Below are 13283 nucleotides of genomic sequence, written 5' to 3'. Positions count from 1 at the left end.
GGCAAATTTCACAACCATTTATCTTAAATAAGGACACTACTGGCAATCAAATGCATGGATGCAAACACACAGATGAAAAGCGTTCGCTAAGTACCACAAATAATAAAAATAACCCCCACAAAGGAGAGAAAAGACTTTTCATAGATGGAGAATGAAAGCACGGGAGCATAACTTTATGTTCAGGGATATTAGTAAGCCTGAATGGAATGCGCTCAATGCCGACTACTTAACAATGAAGTGCTCTCTGAGGCTGTAATGACATTGGAAAATAATAAACAGATGGGCACACGCGCTAATGCTTCATTAATCTCAAAGCGCTCCGCTTTCAAATATTTAGCCGGCGTTGTGGATAACACTGTTAATGAAGTGGTGTAACTTCACAATTCATTTGAATGAGCTGTTGTGTGCCTTTCAGGGACATATTAATGACACAGCTCTGTGATCGGTGTTCATTGTGATCATGAGTAGTTTCCATATTCAATCCGTGAGTTTCAACCTCCTTGAATGGCATTTTTTTTCATAACCTTTAACCTCATTGCAACGTGAGAAAAACCGAGATGGCGGAAGAATCTGTCTAACTCTGACAGGATGCTGTCACAATTAATCAGTCAAATATAATGTCAGCTGTTCTGTGAATGTGTTTGTGTGTGCATGTGAGTGTTGCTTACACAGTCAATTGCCAACATAAACTAACATCGGACCTGGCCAGGGATAAAGGTTCTATCATCAAATCAAAATACAGGCCTAATACCAACCACGGCAATCTCATTCTTCATCTATTACGCACAAAGAAAATACAATTAATTGAATACACTGCTGTGAAAGGGACAGATTTAAGTTGTTGATGAGATTCTTCTCATCTTCTTCTTCTACCTTCTTCGTATCTGACCAAATGTGACATATAGTCACAGTCCTCAATTCTGTTCCCAGAGTTATGGCATTAGAATAATGGCCATGAAAGTGCCCTGCCCAAGTTGCACAGTGAGCCTACAGGGCTGCTCGGCTCTGTTTGCAGCTCTCCTGTAGGAAATTCCAAGCGTTCCTCGCGGGCCCTCTGGTTGCCCTAATGCAGGCAATTAGTTCACTTATGAGTCAGGTCGGCTGTGAATACTGCTACTATTGCCCTGTGGGAATAATTGAGTCCTTGTACATAACATATTGATAAAGTTAATACAGTTTAGTAATTGGACCTTGTGATTTGAGCTTTTAATTAATTCAGTCTCTTTTTATTCATATTTAATGATTTTCTTTTTAAACGATTTCTTTTAAATATGGGTCAGAATGAATGCAACTCTCCTTGTGACACTTTGCAAATGAATGTAGATGAGTTAAAAGTCTATTTCTGAAAGTAATTTGAGAGAGATCATTTTTCTCACACAAAAAACGATTCCTGACAGACAGAAAACACAAGCTCCTGTGAATTAAATGTTGCAAAAGTGCCTCAAAAAGGGAATTCAGCGGTTTTTTTAGTGTAGTTTACCAACCAACACCCAGTTCAGCTGTGATGTTTTGCCAATTGTTAGTCTGAAACTGCATGTAAAACACAAACTATTTTCGAGATGACACTTTCATTGTTAAATGGTAAACGCAACATTAAACGGAGAACTGTATTCTTGTTTCAATAAAGGGAGCTGCCTCTTCTTGGTGAGGCAAAACTATGGAGGCATTGCTCGGCCTATGTACTTTTATTGTTTGTGTCTGTCTTTTTATGTATCTGTCTGTATGGACCCCGAGTCTGAAATAAAGTCTATCTATCTATCTATCTATCTATCTATGGAGAAGAACTTAAACCACCATCTTGTGTCCTGAAGTTTATGTTTTTTGCTAAAATAGCTTTTTCTATTGATTGTTTTGTGTTATTGTGCTGTAACTGTGCATTTGTGTTTGCAGGGCATATACGTATCCACTGACTGAGTCACACTCTTCAACAACAGAAGTCTGCTCATGCCTCAGTTGAGGTTGTGAACCGTAGTTTAAGAAACCAGGCCTTGGAGGGATTATAGGGATGTTGACGTCTTTATATATCTTGGCTCGTTAAACATCATAACTCTATTTCTAAGCACACAGGCTGAATCCTCTGATACATGTTGGGGATGAACCATAATTCTAAGAAAGTTAGATAAGAAGATCAATATCACCATCATCTCGGTTAAAAATTATGCTCCAGCCAGCAGCCGGATTGCTTAGCTCAGCAGAAAGACTGGTAATAGGGGGGACACAGCTAGCCTCCAAAACTAGCCAAGCAACATGTTCTTATTCCTTTGTTGAATCCGTACAAAATCCAAAGTGTTTAAAATACATAATTATTTGACTTTCACAGGGTCTTCTTTGGTGGAGTCAGTGAGTCTCATTGTTTCAAAATCACTGCACCTGGCCAAGAAATAGTCCCGCAGTGAGTTTTGGAAATGCTGGTAGTTGGATTTTGTTACCTCTGGACAGAGCCAGGCTAGCTGTTTCCCCCTGCTTTCAGTCTTTATGCTAAGCTAAGCTTATCGACTGCTGGCTGTAGGTTCATATATACAGGCATGAGAGAGGTGTCGCTCTGCAGTGTTTAGTCTAAATGACTATCTCCCTGTGGCACTCACCCCCATTCTGATGAAGTGCTCGGAGAAACTGGTTCTCCAGCACATTCAAAACCAACATCCCAGTCAGCCTGGACCCTCACCAGTTTGCATACAGAGCCAACAGATCCACAGAGGATGCCGTCTCCACTGCGCTCCACTCAGCCATCACTCATCTGGAAAATAACAACACCTACATCAGAATGCTGTTTGTTGATTTCAGCTCAGCCTTCAACACAATCTCCCCCATGAAACTGAACTTTGCACTCTGGGCTTGAGAAACCTCACTCTGCAACTGGTTATTAGACTTCCTCACAAACAGACCCCAGGCTGTTCGGTTTGGCAGCCAAACCTCCTCCACTCTCGTGTTGAACACCGGAGCCCCCCAGGGCTGTGTGCTCAGCCCCCTCCCGTTCACGCTGTACACCCAGGTCTGCTACCCCAAACATGAAGAGAACTCTGTTGAGAAGTTTGCAGATGACACTACCTTCATCGGCCAGATTACAAACAACAATAAGACTTCATATAAAGAGGAAATCAAAAACCTTGCAGAGAGGTGATCAGAGAACAACCTACTGCTCAACGTCAGTAAAACCAAGGAGCTGATTGTTGATTTTAGAAAGAAGGAGGCGAAGACGCACAATAGTGCAGAGCTGGAGCAAGTTAGCAGTTTTAAGTTCCTGGAAATCAGCATCACAAACAACCCGACATGGTCATCACACATCTCCATACTAGTGAAGAAAGCTCATTAACGGCTCTATTTCTAAAGGACACTTAAGAAGGTAAAATTCCCGTGCCAAGTTCGTGTCAACTTTTGTGCAATAGAGGTGCAATAGAAGGAAAACTGACTGCAAACATTTAAAAAACTGGCATGGGTCAGGAGGGCTCTACAGCGGGTGATTAAAACCGCCCAGATCATCATTGGTACCCATCTACTGAGCATCGGTGATAATGGTGAGAAGAGGAGCCTGTGTAGAGCTAAAGGGAATTTAAAAGACAAAACCCACCACCGCCACAACCTGTTCACCCTGCTGCCGTCTGGAAAGAGGTACAGAACTATGAGCTGCCGAACCACCAGACCATTTTCTCGAGCTGTGAGACTCCTTAATTCATTCTCCACGATCCATACATGGTATAGTTTCGTTTTTTTTCCCCCTATGTAGCAAATTGGGACAACAATCTACATTTTTTTGTGCAACCCTGTCGTACAATGACATTTAAAAACCTTTTCAACCTTGTGACCTGGTCTCATCCATCTCTGGGCAAGAAATAAAATTTCCAAAAAAATGCACAAACCTTATAACCAATAAAACCAATAAAATTTCCAAAAAATGCACAAACCTTGCACCTACACTGCAGTGTGCCTGCGTGTGCTCATCCAATCAGAATGAACCTAGCCAAGCCCTTGGGGGCGGGATAGGATTACTAACTCCGAGTATGCAACTAGTGGAACAGCGAGGACACTCCTTGAAGGGGTTACCACACATACTGTAAACACCCTGTGCTCCAGCTGGACTCTGTACAGTCAGACACGGTTGACTTACCGCCCCCACAGGCCCCCCACAGTTATAAAAACACACACACATGTCGTCGTCCTCTGGACACATTTGGCATTTTCAAAGCAGGAAAATGAGCTGAGAGCACATCCTTAATTATAACTGCCTGGGGGAGTGGATGCAGAGGAGGGGAAGCTCCAGACATTCAAACATTGACGCATCGGGAGCTGCCCATGTGCGATGAGTACAGCTTCTCCAGTGCTGATGCTCACCTACTTGCTCAAGGGCACTTTGAGGGCAGCGGAGGGGGAGGAAACACTGTTACTCATATATCCTCCTACACATATTTCTTTCCCAGTCAGTCAGTGGATTCAAGGCAACAACCAAAAAAGGTTCTGTAACCTTACGGTGTCAGTTTCTCCCACCTCTAAAATCATGTAGGCAGCTATAGCTTACAGCATATCTTCTAACCACAAAGTCAACTTAAATCTTGATATATATACTGTACAATACAGCACACTTTTGTTTGTGTGGCATCGTGTGACCTGTTTGGCAGCATGTATGTTTTCTGTGGTACCTGGCATGAGCTGCTGTCCAGTCATGCTTGGCGGAGGCATCCCCAGGTTGCTCATGGCTGTTGCCCAGGGGCTGTGGTCTGACATGGGCATTGTCATGGAGTTAGAAGCCATGGTCAGGTTACAGTTCCCGTCTAGAGAGAGAGAGAGAGCGAGAGCGAGAGAGCGCAAGAGAGAGAGAGAGAGAGCGAGAGAGCGAGAGAGAGAGCGAGAGAGCAAGAGAGAGAGAGAGAGAGAGCAAGAGAGAGAGAGAGAGAGCGAGAGAGAGAGCCAGAGAGCGAGAGAGAGAGAGCCAGAGAGAGAGCGAGAGAGAGCGAGAGAGCAAGAGAGCGAGAGAGAGAGAGCCAGAGAGGGAGCGAGAGAGAGCGAGAGAGAGCGAGAGAGCAAGAGAGAGAGAGAGAGAGCAAGAGAGAGAGAGAGCAAGAGAGCAAGAGAGAGAGAGAGAGAGAGCGAGAGAGAGCCAGAGAGAGAGCGAGAGAGAGCGAGAGAGCAAGAGAGCGAGAGAGAGAGAGCCAGAGAGAGAGCAAGAGAGAGCGAGAGAGAGCGAGAGAGCAAGAGAGCGAGAGAGCAAGAGAGCGAGAGAGAGAGCGAGAGAGAGAGAGAGAGAGAGAGAGAGAGAGACAAATGAAAGGAAGTGAGATTTAAAATATAAAATTCCTTTTGTGGATCATTATTCAAGTACTCCAAAAAGATGTGCACCGATTTAGATGGGTTAAGGGAAAGTCCAGGGTCAAAACCAGAACTACATTTAAGGTGTCAAATCCCTGGCTTTCAGTTATGATAAAATCTTATACCTTCCACATGAGTGCTTTGTGATCTCCAGCCTACTTTCAATTCTGTCACAGGAGCGAGGAGATGTGAGGTTCACTGTGACCCTGCTTTCAGTTTGACTTTTACCACACTGTCATTGACTTTCCTCTTCATGAAGTTGTTTGTTCAACTACCGCACGGAGGTCTGGCCTCCTGGTACTTCCTGTCTCAGTGACCCGGTGACTTACGACCTCTGCTCAAAAGTTTGCAGGTGCTCTGACTGACAATGCTGACACGCACACACACACACACACACACACACACACACACACGCACACACACACACAAAGACAAGCACACAGACACTCTGTACTCTTCGCATTAAGTTTTGTTCAGAACATCTGGTTGAAGAACACTGCAACTCAAAAAAGACAGCTATAACTGCTAAAAGTTACATTTTGGATTCAATATAAGTTAAAGATATATAAGTTAAATACCTTTAACTTTTACTTATACTCATAATCTTAAGAATAAAAGCTGTTCATCCCGTCATTTACATTTTTTTGTGAATTAGCTGAGTCATTGTCAACGTGGAACTACAGTCTCTGGTTTGCTTTTCCTTTTGTTTTCATTTTGCCAATTCACGTCATGTTATCCCTATTTTGTATTTATATAATAGATTGTTTCTCATGTTAATTGTTGCTGGAGATATTAAGGATGATGGACTTTTAAAATGAAGTATTAAAAACAAATCTAAATTACATGTTTTTGCAGATATTTAAAAAAAAATGGAGCAGATGCAGAGTAAATCTGTGTATCTCTGGCTATCCCTGATCGGATCATACATGTGATTAATCGTGTGATGGAGCTTTTGAATTTCACTCCCACACTTCACTTTGAGTACAAGTAAGTTGCTTGATAAGTGTTTTATTCCTCACTCTCAACTCAACTCCTTTACGCCTCAGTTGATCCTTTTGCGGTAGAGCGATTCTTCGAAGCTTGACAAATACAAGACCTGACCAAAGTTGAACTTGACGCACAACACACAAGGGCATGAAGCAGAACACATATAACATTGCCTCGAGTAAAAACGCAGACGTTATTTCTGAGGCATAAAATCACTGAAAATTCTCCAACCGACCACTACAAACACACATATGAGCTGCCACACAAAACCTCAGGCTCATGGTTCTCTGCCAAGTCCCAAGTCTTTCATAGAAAAGCAAACATATTCAGATCCCCACAGATAAAAAGCCCTGCAGTTAAGTCAACAGCAACACATCGCACATCCACCTGGCGACCGATTCTCTCGATCTGGAGTTCATTTCATAGCTCCGAGTGCTCGTATAACTCTCGCTGGCAGACCTGTAAATTAGCGAGCGGCGGCCGCTGCTGGCTGAGCCACAAGCCTGCCTTTCTCTTCCATGACACTTCGTTTACCTGTGTTAACACAAACCAGCACGAAACAGCAGTGGGATCTTACACCTCAAAAAAGTTCTTCCCCCCACAATGTGTGTGTGTGTGTGTGTGTGTCCCTGGCCTGTTCCTGTCTGCGGTTGTTTTTACAGCACCACATTCAGATAAGAAATATCACCATCGAGCTGACAGAACAGCTTATTGTGCTTTTTCTCTGAAAAAAATATGCTGATGAGATGTTTACGAACAAAACACCGAGATGTTTTCCATATTACTGTCGATATAATAGTGTATATGTACACTAGGGCTGGGCGATAAATCGATTTAATCGATTAATTCGAATGTGTGCTTTAAGGCGATGTGTTTTATTGAAAATCGAGAAAATCGCCCCCACCCCTTTTTCCCGTAGTAGAGTGCGCGCGCATTGTTTACAAACTAAAACAATGGCGGCCAGCAGCTTCACTGCTGCCGCCGCCACCTCACAAAAACAACCCAGCATTTTGGAGACATTCACCAACTGTACTCCGCATGAGAAGAAGAGTGCCCGGTGGAAAGCCATCACGGATGCAGTCGCGATGTATATCGCAAAAGATATGGTGCCCATATACACCGTGGAAAAGCCGGGGTTTATTCACCGTCTCAAAGCTTTGGACCCCAGGTACGTGCTACCAAGCCGTAAACATTTTTCTGACGTTGCCTTGCCTCGGCTGTACAATAGTACACGCCAAAGGATCTCTGCGGAGCTGGAGGGGATGTCATTCTACTCCGCAACAACTGACCTGTGGTCCAGCAGGTTGACCCAGACACCGATCCACTTGACTGGTGGAAGCGTCACCAACTTAACTTTCCAAGGCTAAGTACTTTAGCAAAGAAATACCTCTCTGTGCCAGCTACAAGTGCCCCCTCTGAGAGGCTTTTCAGTGTGTGGGGGGGGGCATTGTTACATGCCACCGTGCATGCCTGAAGCCAGAGGTAGTAGACAGGCTTGTCTTCCTGGCAAAAAATATTTAGAAAAAACATGCACTACTGTTTAATACTGTTGGTTATGTTGTGAATGCACTTGATTTTGTTTACATGCACTTATTTACTGTGCAAAATATGTTATGTTGATGTTAGATCAGATGTTGCACTTTTGAAAATGTGAATGTTAAAGGGTCATATACATTTTATTTCATGCTGTGTTTGTATCAGTGTATTCAGTTAGAAAAGCTTACTGTAAAAAGTTACATTTGCACAGTTGTTTACAATGGAAGGCTACTATTTAATGCCATTTAATGTTATGTTTAATTTAATTTTATATTTAAATGATTCAGGCAAACAAAAGAGTGACCAAATACTTTTTGTATACTACAGGCACCTTTCTACAATGTTCAGGTTTTGTTTGCACTTTATTTTTATCAACCTACTTGGGAAAATCATCACAAAATAAAAGAAAAAATTGTTTTCAACAGCTTCTGTCATCTGCAAAAAATTTTGGGGGAAAAAAATCGATTTAAATCGTGAATCGGATTTTTTGTAAAAAAATCGGAGATTTTTTTTTTAGGCCATATCGCCCAGCCCTAATGTACACTATAGTGATTTATTTATGTATTAATAATTAAGGCTGTGTTTTGCCAAAAGAGGCTTTGACAAAGGGGAAATCATCAGCACCAGCGTGCTTGTCTATTAGCAACAGGACTGTTCATTAAAAGTTGTCTCTATGTTGTCATGGCGAGGCCCGATAACGCGTTCATCGTTGTGGTGTTAATGTTCCCGACAGGAGCTTCACAGGCCTGTTAACTGCTTACAACCCAATTAGCTGCGCTGCTGACCGGATGGTAGTACACCCGGGGAAGAGATAATACAGTGGGGGGAACATTAAGGTTTACGACACGTCCATGACCATGTGAACACAGGTTTGATAAGGAGTGATAACGGTCTGTGAACTAATGCGGGGTTTAACAACAGACTGCCTACTGTCCTGTTGGTTGTAAAATGCTGATTTGAACTGGAAAAGATGTCAGAAATAGATTCCCGACTACTATCACATTTCTCACCCTGTTATCTTTCCTCCGCTATCGGCCCACTCGCCACTTTCTTACGTCTTTTTAACGAACGAGATGGCGTGCCAGCTCAGAGTAAGTGAGCGAGTGGTGTGGTGCGTTTGTGTGGGCTGCTTCTTTGGAGGACAAAGCGAGGAACAGCATCAGTTACACATGAGATGAAATGATGAATCAATCTCCACAAGGTTTGGACCATTTGTCAGCAATAAGGTACTCATGAGTTGCCGCATACACAAGCCAACAAACGTTGCCAGTAACACCTGCAGCAAGCCTGAGTAATTGTAGAGTGACTCGTTGACAACTTTTTAGCTCTTTATGCCTTGTTTCATTGTTTTATACAAACCACAATGTTATTTGTATGAAGTGCACACAAGCACACCACTTACAAGCTTTTTCTGGAGCTTTAAACTCCACTAACTGACATATTGATGAAACCTCATTACAACTGCAGCATCTCCATGACAAAGCAGACAACTCAAACTGAACCTATTTGATGTTATTTCCTTTGTCAGATATTTGCTTTTAATGTTATCATGCTCACATCATCCGTTGGAAACAATAGAAAGCAGCAGAAACGTGCAAAACCAACTCCCCTAAAGAGCTCCCTTCACTCTATGAAGCAGTGTGTCTCATTAACAGAGTCACAGTTGAAAGCCCTCTACTTTTAAGCAGGTGGTTCAAAAGGAGATTAAAGTAACAGAGTCAAGGACAAAGTTTGAAAGCTGCTGCTGCTGAATCCAAATCCATTGTTGAGAGGCATCTCAATTCAACATGTGGTACCAAGCTGTTCCACACAATCATTTATGAGAGTTGTGGGTAATTGATTCAGTACTAAGTTGCGACTCGGACATTTAGGAGAGCAGAAGTGCGAATTGGTAACATTTAGAGTTGCTGGTGGGTGAATTGTTCTCCCATGTCCCCACTCTCTTATGCTAAGCTAGGCTAATCATCTGCAGGATGTGTCTTCATATTTACCACATGAGTGGTCTTCTGGTCTAATTCAATAAGGAAGATAATGTTAGAAAGTATTCAAGTAACAAGCACTCTGTTCATCGTTTCTGCTCGAGGCCAACACACCTGAATCTCTGATTCAACTGTTGGCGGATGAGTTGAATTGTGGGTAATGTAAGGGACCCCCCCCCCCCCCCCCCCGATGAAGACAATGTGATGTCAAAATCAGCCAAACCTTTTAGCCAATATGCCCGAATAAATGCAGGCTTTTTAATATAACTTTTCCTCTTTCTTCTGCCAAAGAACGCCTGAAGAGCATTTTCATTTCGGTGACTCAAGAATTGAACATGAACATGCAGTACAAAGCAGTTCAGAGCACATGTCTACTGATTTATGAGGAGCTATCCCTGTGTCTGTAGTGCCAAATTATATAGCAAATCTAATTCGGCAAAGACACATTCTTCAGTGCTTGTCCTTTTCTTGGACTTACACTTCCTGCTGTGTCGGATATTGTAAAATGTAAACTCATGAGCTGAGTCTACTTGCTTGTATTCGCTGATCTTGTGAGCAGAGTCAGCAGTATTTTTGGCCTGCTATCAAAGTTATGTATTGTTTTGCTGATGAAATAAGTCCACTGAGAAAGAGAAATTATTCTCTTCACACTGGTTTCTGGGGTCCAATAAGTCAATTTGTGGTTTGCCTGCGGTGGTAAATGAATTTCTGACAGTACTACATTTGATTTCTCTGCTGCCTCTGATCATGACATTTCATTTCTATTTCAGCACGTACCCGTGGCCATACAGTACTTTCTGTCAATCTGGTCTGAACCTCACATCCAATTGCTGGCAATCCACTGACAATTTCGTTGCACTGTGGCAGCCAGCAGCCAGCGGAGATGCATTAACTATTTCACACGCAGTTTATTAAGCACCAGGTAGGAACCTTCTGAAACAGTACTCCCTTTTCATTAATCTTACATCTTCATGCTCACAGCTGAGTGTTTGAACTTAAAGTGTTCTTAACTGAAGCTGCAGCTCAAGATTCAACATTTGAAAATCCTCCTTTTGTCCGTTTGCTTCCCTTGGGTTTGGCACATTTAATACGGGAAATGAATAATTGCTTTTAACAGGTGTCCCCAATATTTTGTACATGTCTATTATGTCTTGTATCTTTTTCTTTTCTTTTATAATTGATATCGACAGGCTTGTGGTCTTTCTGAAGGGACTCCGTCTGGTTAAAATGAATTTGTCGATGGGGAGTTGATTCCCCCTGTGCCCCCGAGTCATGAGCTCGTGAACTCTGAGGATTGATTTCAGACCGAGGCTTTACTGATCTCCTGGACTCTCCTGATTGGCTTTTAGCGCCACTAAATGCTCCCTCGGGGGGGGGGGGGGGGGGGGGGGGGGGAGACTGATGGGAAATGAAGCCCTTTTACAGCCTATTGGCTGTAAAACTCCCAGCCGAGAGAGAAGCCTGGGACCATTTTAGTCCACAATGAGCAAGCTTTCAACAGCAAACCACTACCGTAAAGAGAGAGGTGGAAAAGAGGGACAAGTTCCACCGGGGTGGGGAGAGAGAGAGAGAAAGACGGAAGCCGATGAAAGAAATATAATAAATACAAAACAACAATATCTGTCTTGGCTATCTCTTTTAATTGAATGCATAACTCTGAATAACCAAATTTTATATATAAAATACAAATACATAAACACTCCATTACCGGCCCAATTTTCCAAAAGGAGGAAATAACACAGTTTGTCACATAATTCATCACATAAAAAAAAGAGAAACAACATCAGCATAAAACCGGGATCATCCAGACCAAGAGCAATCTATCATACATTTAACAGCCAGAGTGGAGTGTACCAACGTGAAAGTAACTGTAATGCAAGAGTGAACACTGAGTGTTTCTCTCACGAAGACTTATTAATGGGCTCTAAAGGCACTTTTGGCGCCCTTTTTTTGGGAAGTTTTATATATTGTTTATCCATCCGAGAGAACGACGCCATCCGTGATCGATTAACGAGTGGACAATCTCCCCTCGCTCTGCCCTCCCGCACCTGGTTGTTCGGAAATCTACCGACAATCGCACATGCTCTGCAGAGAAACACAGGGAGAGAGAAAACTGATGCATTCAAGTTAACTGTGGTCATTTAGTCTGAACCTTGCTTTTCAACACCACGCTGCCAATCTTATAGAGACCGAGCTCTTTAAATAAGTTACTAGCAAGCATGTAGGAAGCCTATAGCTTCAGGATAACTAGTTAACTTTAGGATGTAGCCGGGATGTCGAGATATGCAATACATAGCTAGTGGGCCAGGATGTTTTTCTATAAGAAAAATAAACTGAAAAAACGAAAATGAACATCAATAAGTTTACCACAAATGTAATTCTGAAACGGTTCATAAGAACACAGTAAGACGTTGAGCCTATTGCTGCACACACAGCTGCTCTCACACGTCATTCTAAATCTCCTTGTCAATCAAACACTCAACCCTCTTCCCTGGTGCACACACATGCACAACTACAGACACAACATTGTTAATGTTTTATTTCTTCCCTTCTCCACTGCTTTGATCTGTTACTTACAGCACATTCAAACCAGTAGGGGGTCAAAGGTCAAATAATTAGAGCGCCGTTGTGCAAGACCTCCAATTTATCTTTATATATAGAGCTCAGCTCACGAGAAACTAGAACACTAGCAAAAGAAGAAGCAGCAGAACATGAAGACAGTGATAAACCCCCATTCCATGTTTCGTTGCAATATGACCTTCAGATTAAGACCGTCTGCGGGCACGACATGTGCAACAGTCGTGTGACGCATTGGACAACCGTCCGTAATGCTTCTGCTCCGCAGATTCAAAAAGTCGACAGGGAGAAAACTAGTCAGTCAAGAAAATTGGTATCTGTGTAAGATATCTGGATCTGTGTTGACCGCCGACATATTTCTGCGCGAACAAAAGAATGATCTTCTAAAAGGCACAGATTTTAAATTATCTTCTGCAGTGTCTTCTCTTTTTTTAGATGACAGAAATACATTATGCAAGTTCTGGTTCTTGTTCCATATTATTACAATGAACGTCTCTTTCTTTATGACAGACATAGATAAAAGTGGATGTGTGTGTGTGTGTGTGTGTGTGTGTGTGTGTGTGTGTGTAAACCGGTGAGTTTTATCTTAATCATCCACAGGCAGCCAATGGTTTGCAAAAGTGCTCATAAGTAGGCAGAAATGCCAGCATGCAGCTCTATCCTCAGCATGGAGTGCATCCATACACATGTATTAATATCTCGTTGAGCAATTTTAATTCTCTTTCTAACACCAACCGTCCAACACAAACTTATGAAAAACAAACTGCTGAGAATGATGGCCGACGCTGTTTTGTAAGAACAAATTTGCCATGGCTTAGGGGGTTTACTTTCACTTTGCTCCCTCACAGTTATGGATAAGCCCAACACACAAATTCAGGCATTGTGAACATTGGGGAACAGGTA

General features: G+C 42.5%; 1 pseudogene across 1 annotated transcript in view; it reads right to left on the bottom strand.

Moving 5' to 3' along the window:
• Window positions 1-13283, bottom strand: part of LOC306777906 (ecto-NOX disulfide-thiol exchanger 2-like) — a 113285-nt pseudogene that overhangs the window by 65436 nt on the left and 34566 nt on the right. The window contains exon 3 of the transcript in view: window positions 4635-4766. The product of the transcript in view is annotated as an ecto-NOX disulfide-thiol exchanger 2-like (transcript). The remainder of the gene's footprint in view (window positions 1-4634; window positions 4767-13283) is intronic.

The sequence above is a fragment of the Melanostigma gelatinosum genome, assembly GCF_949748355.1.
Source record: "Melanostigma gelatinosum genome assembly, chromosome: 5".
NCBI lineage: Eukaryota > Metazoa > Chordata > Actinopteri > Perciformes > Zoarcidae > Melanostigma > Melanostigma gelatinosum.
This window is presented reverse-complemented; position numbering and strand designations above follow the sequence as displayed.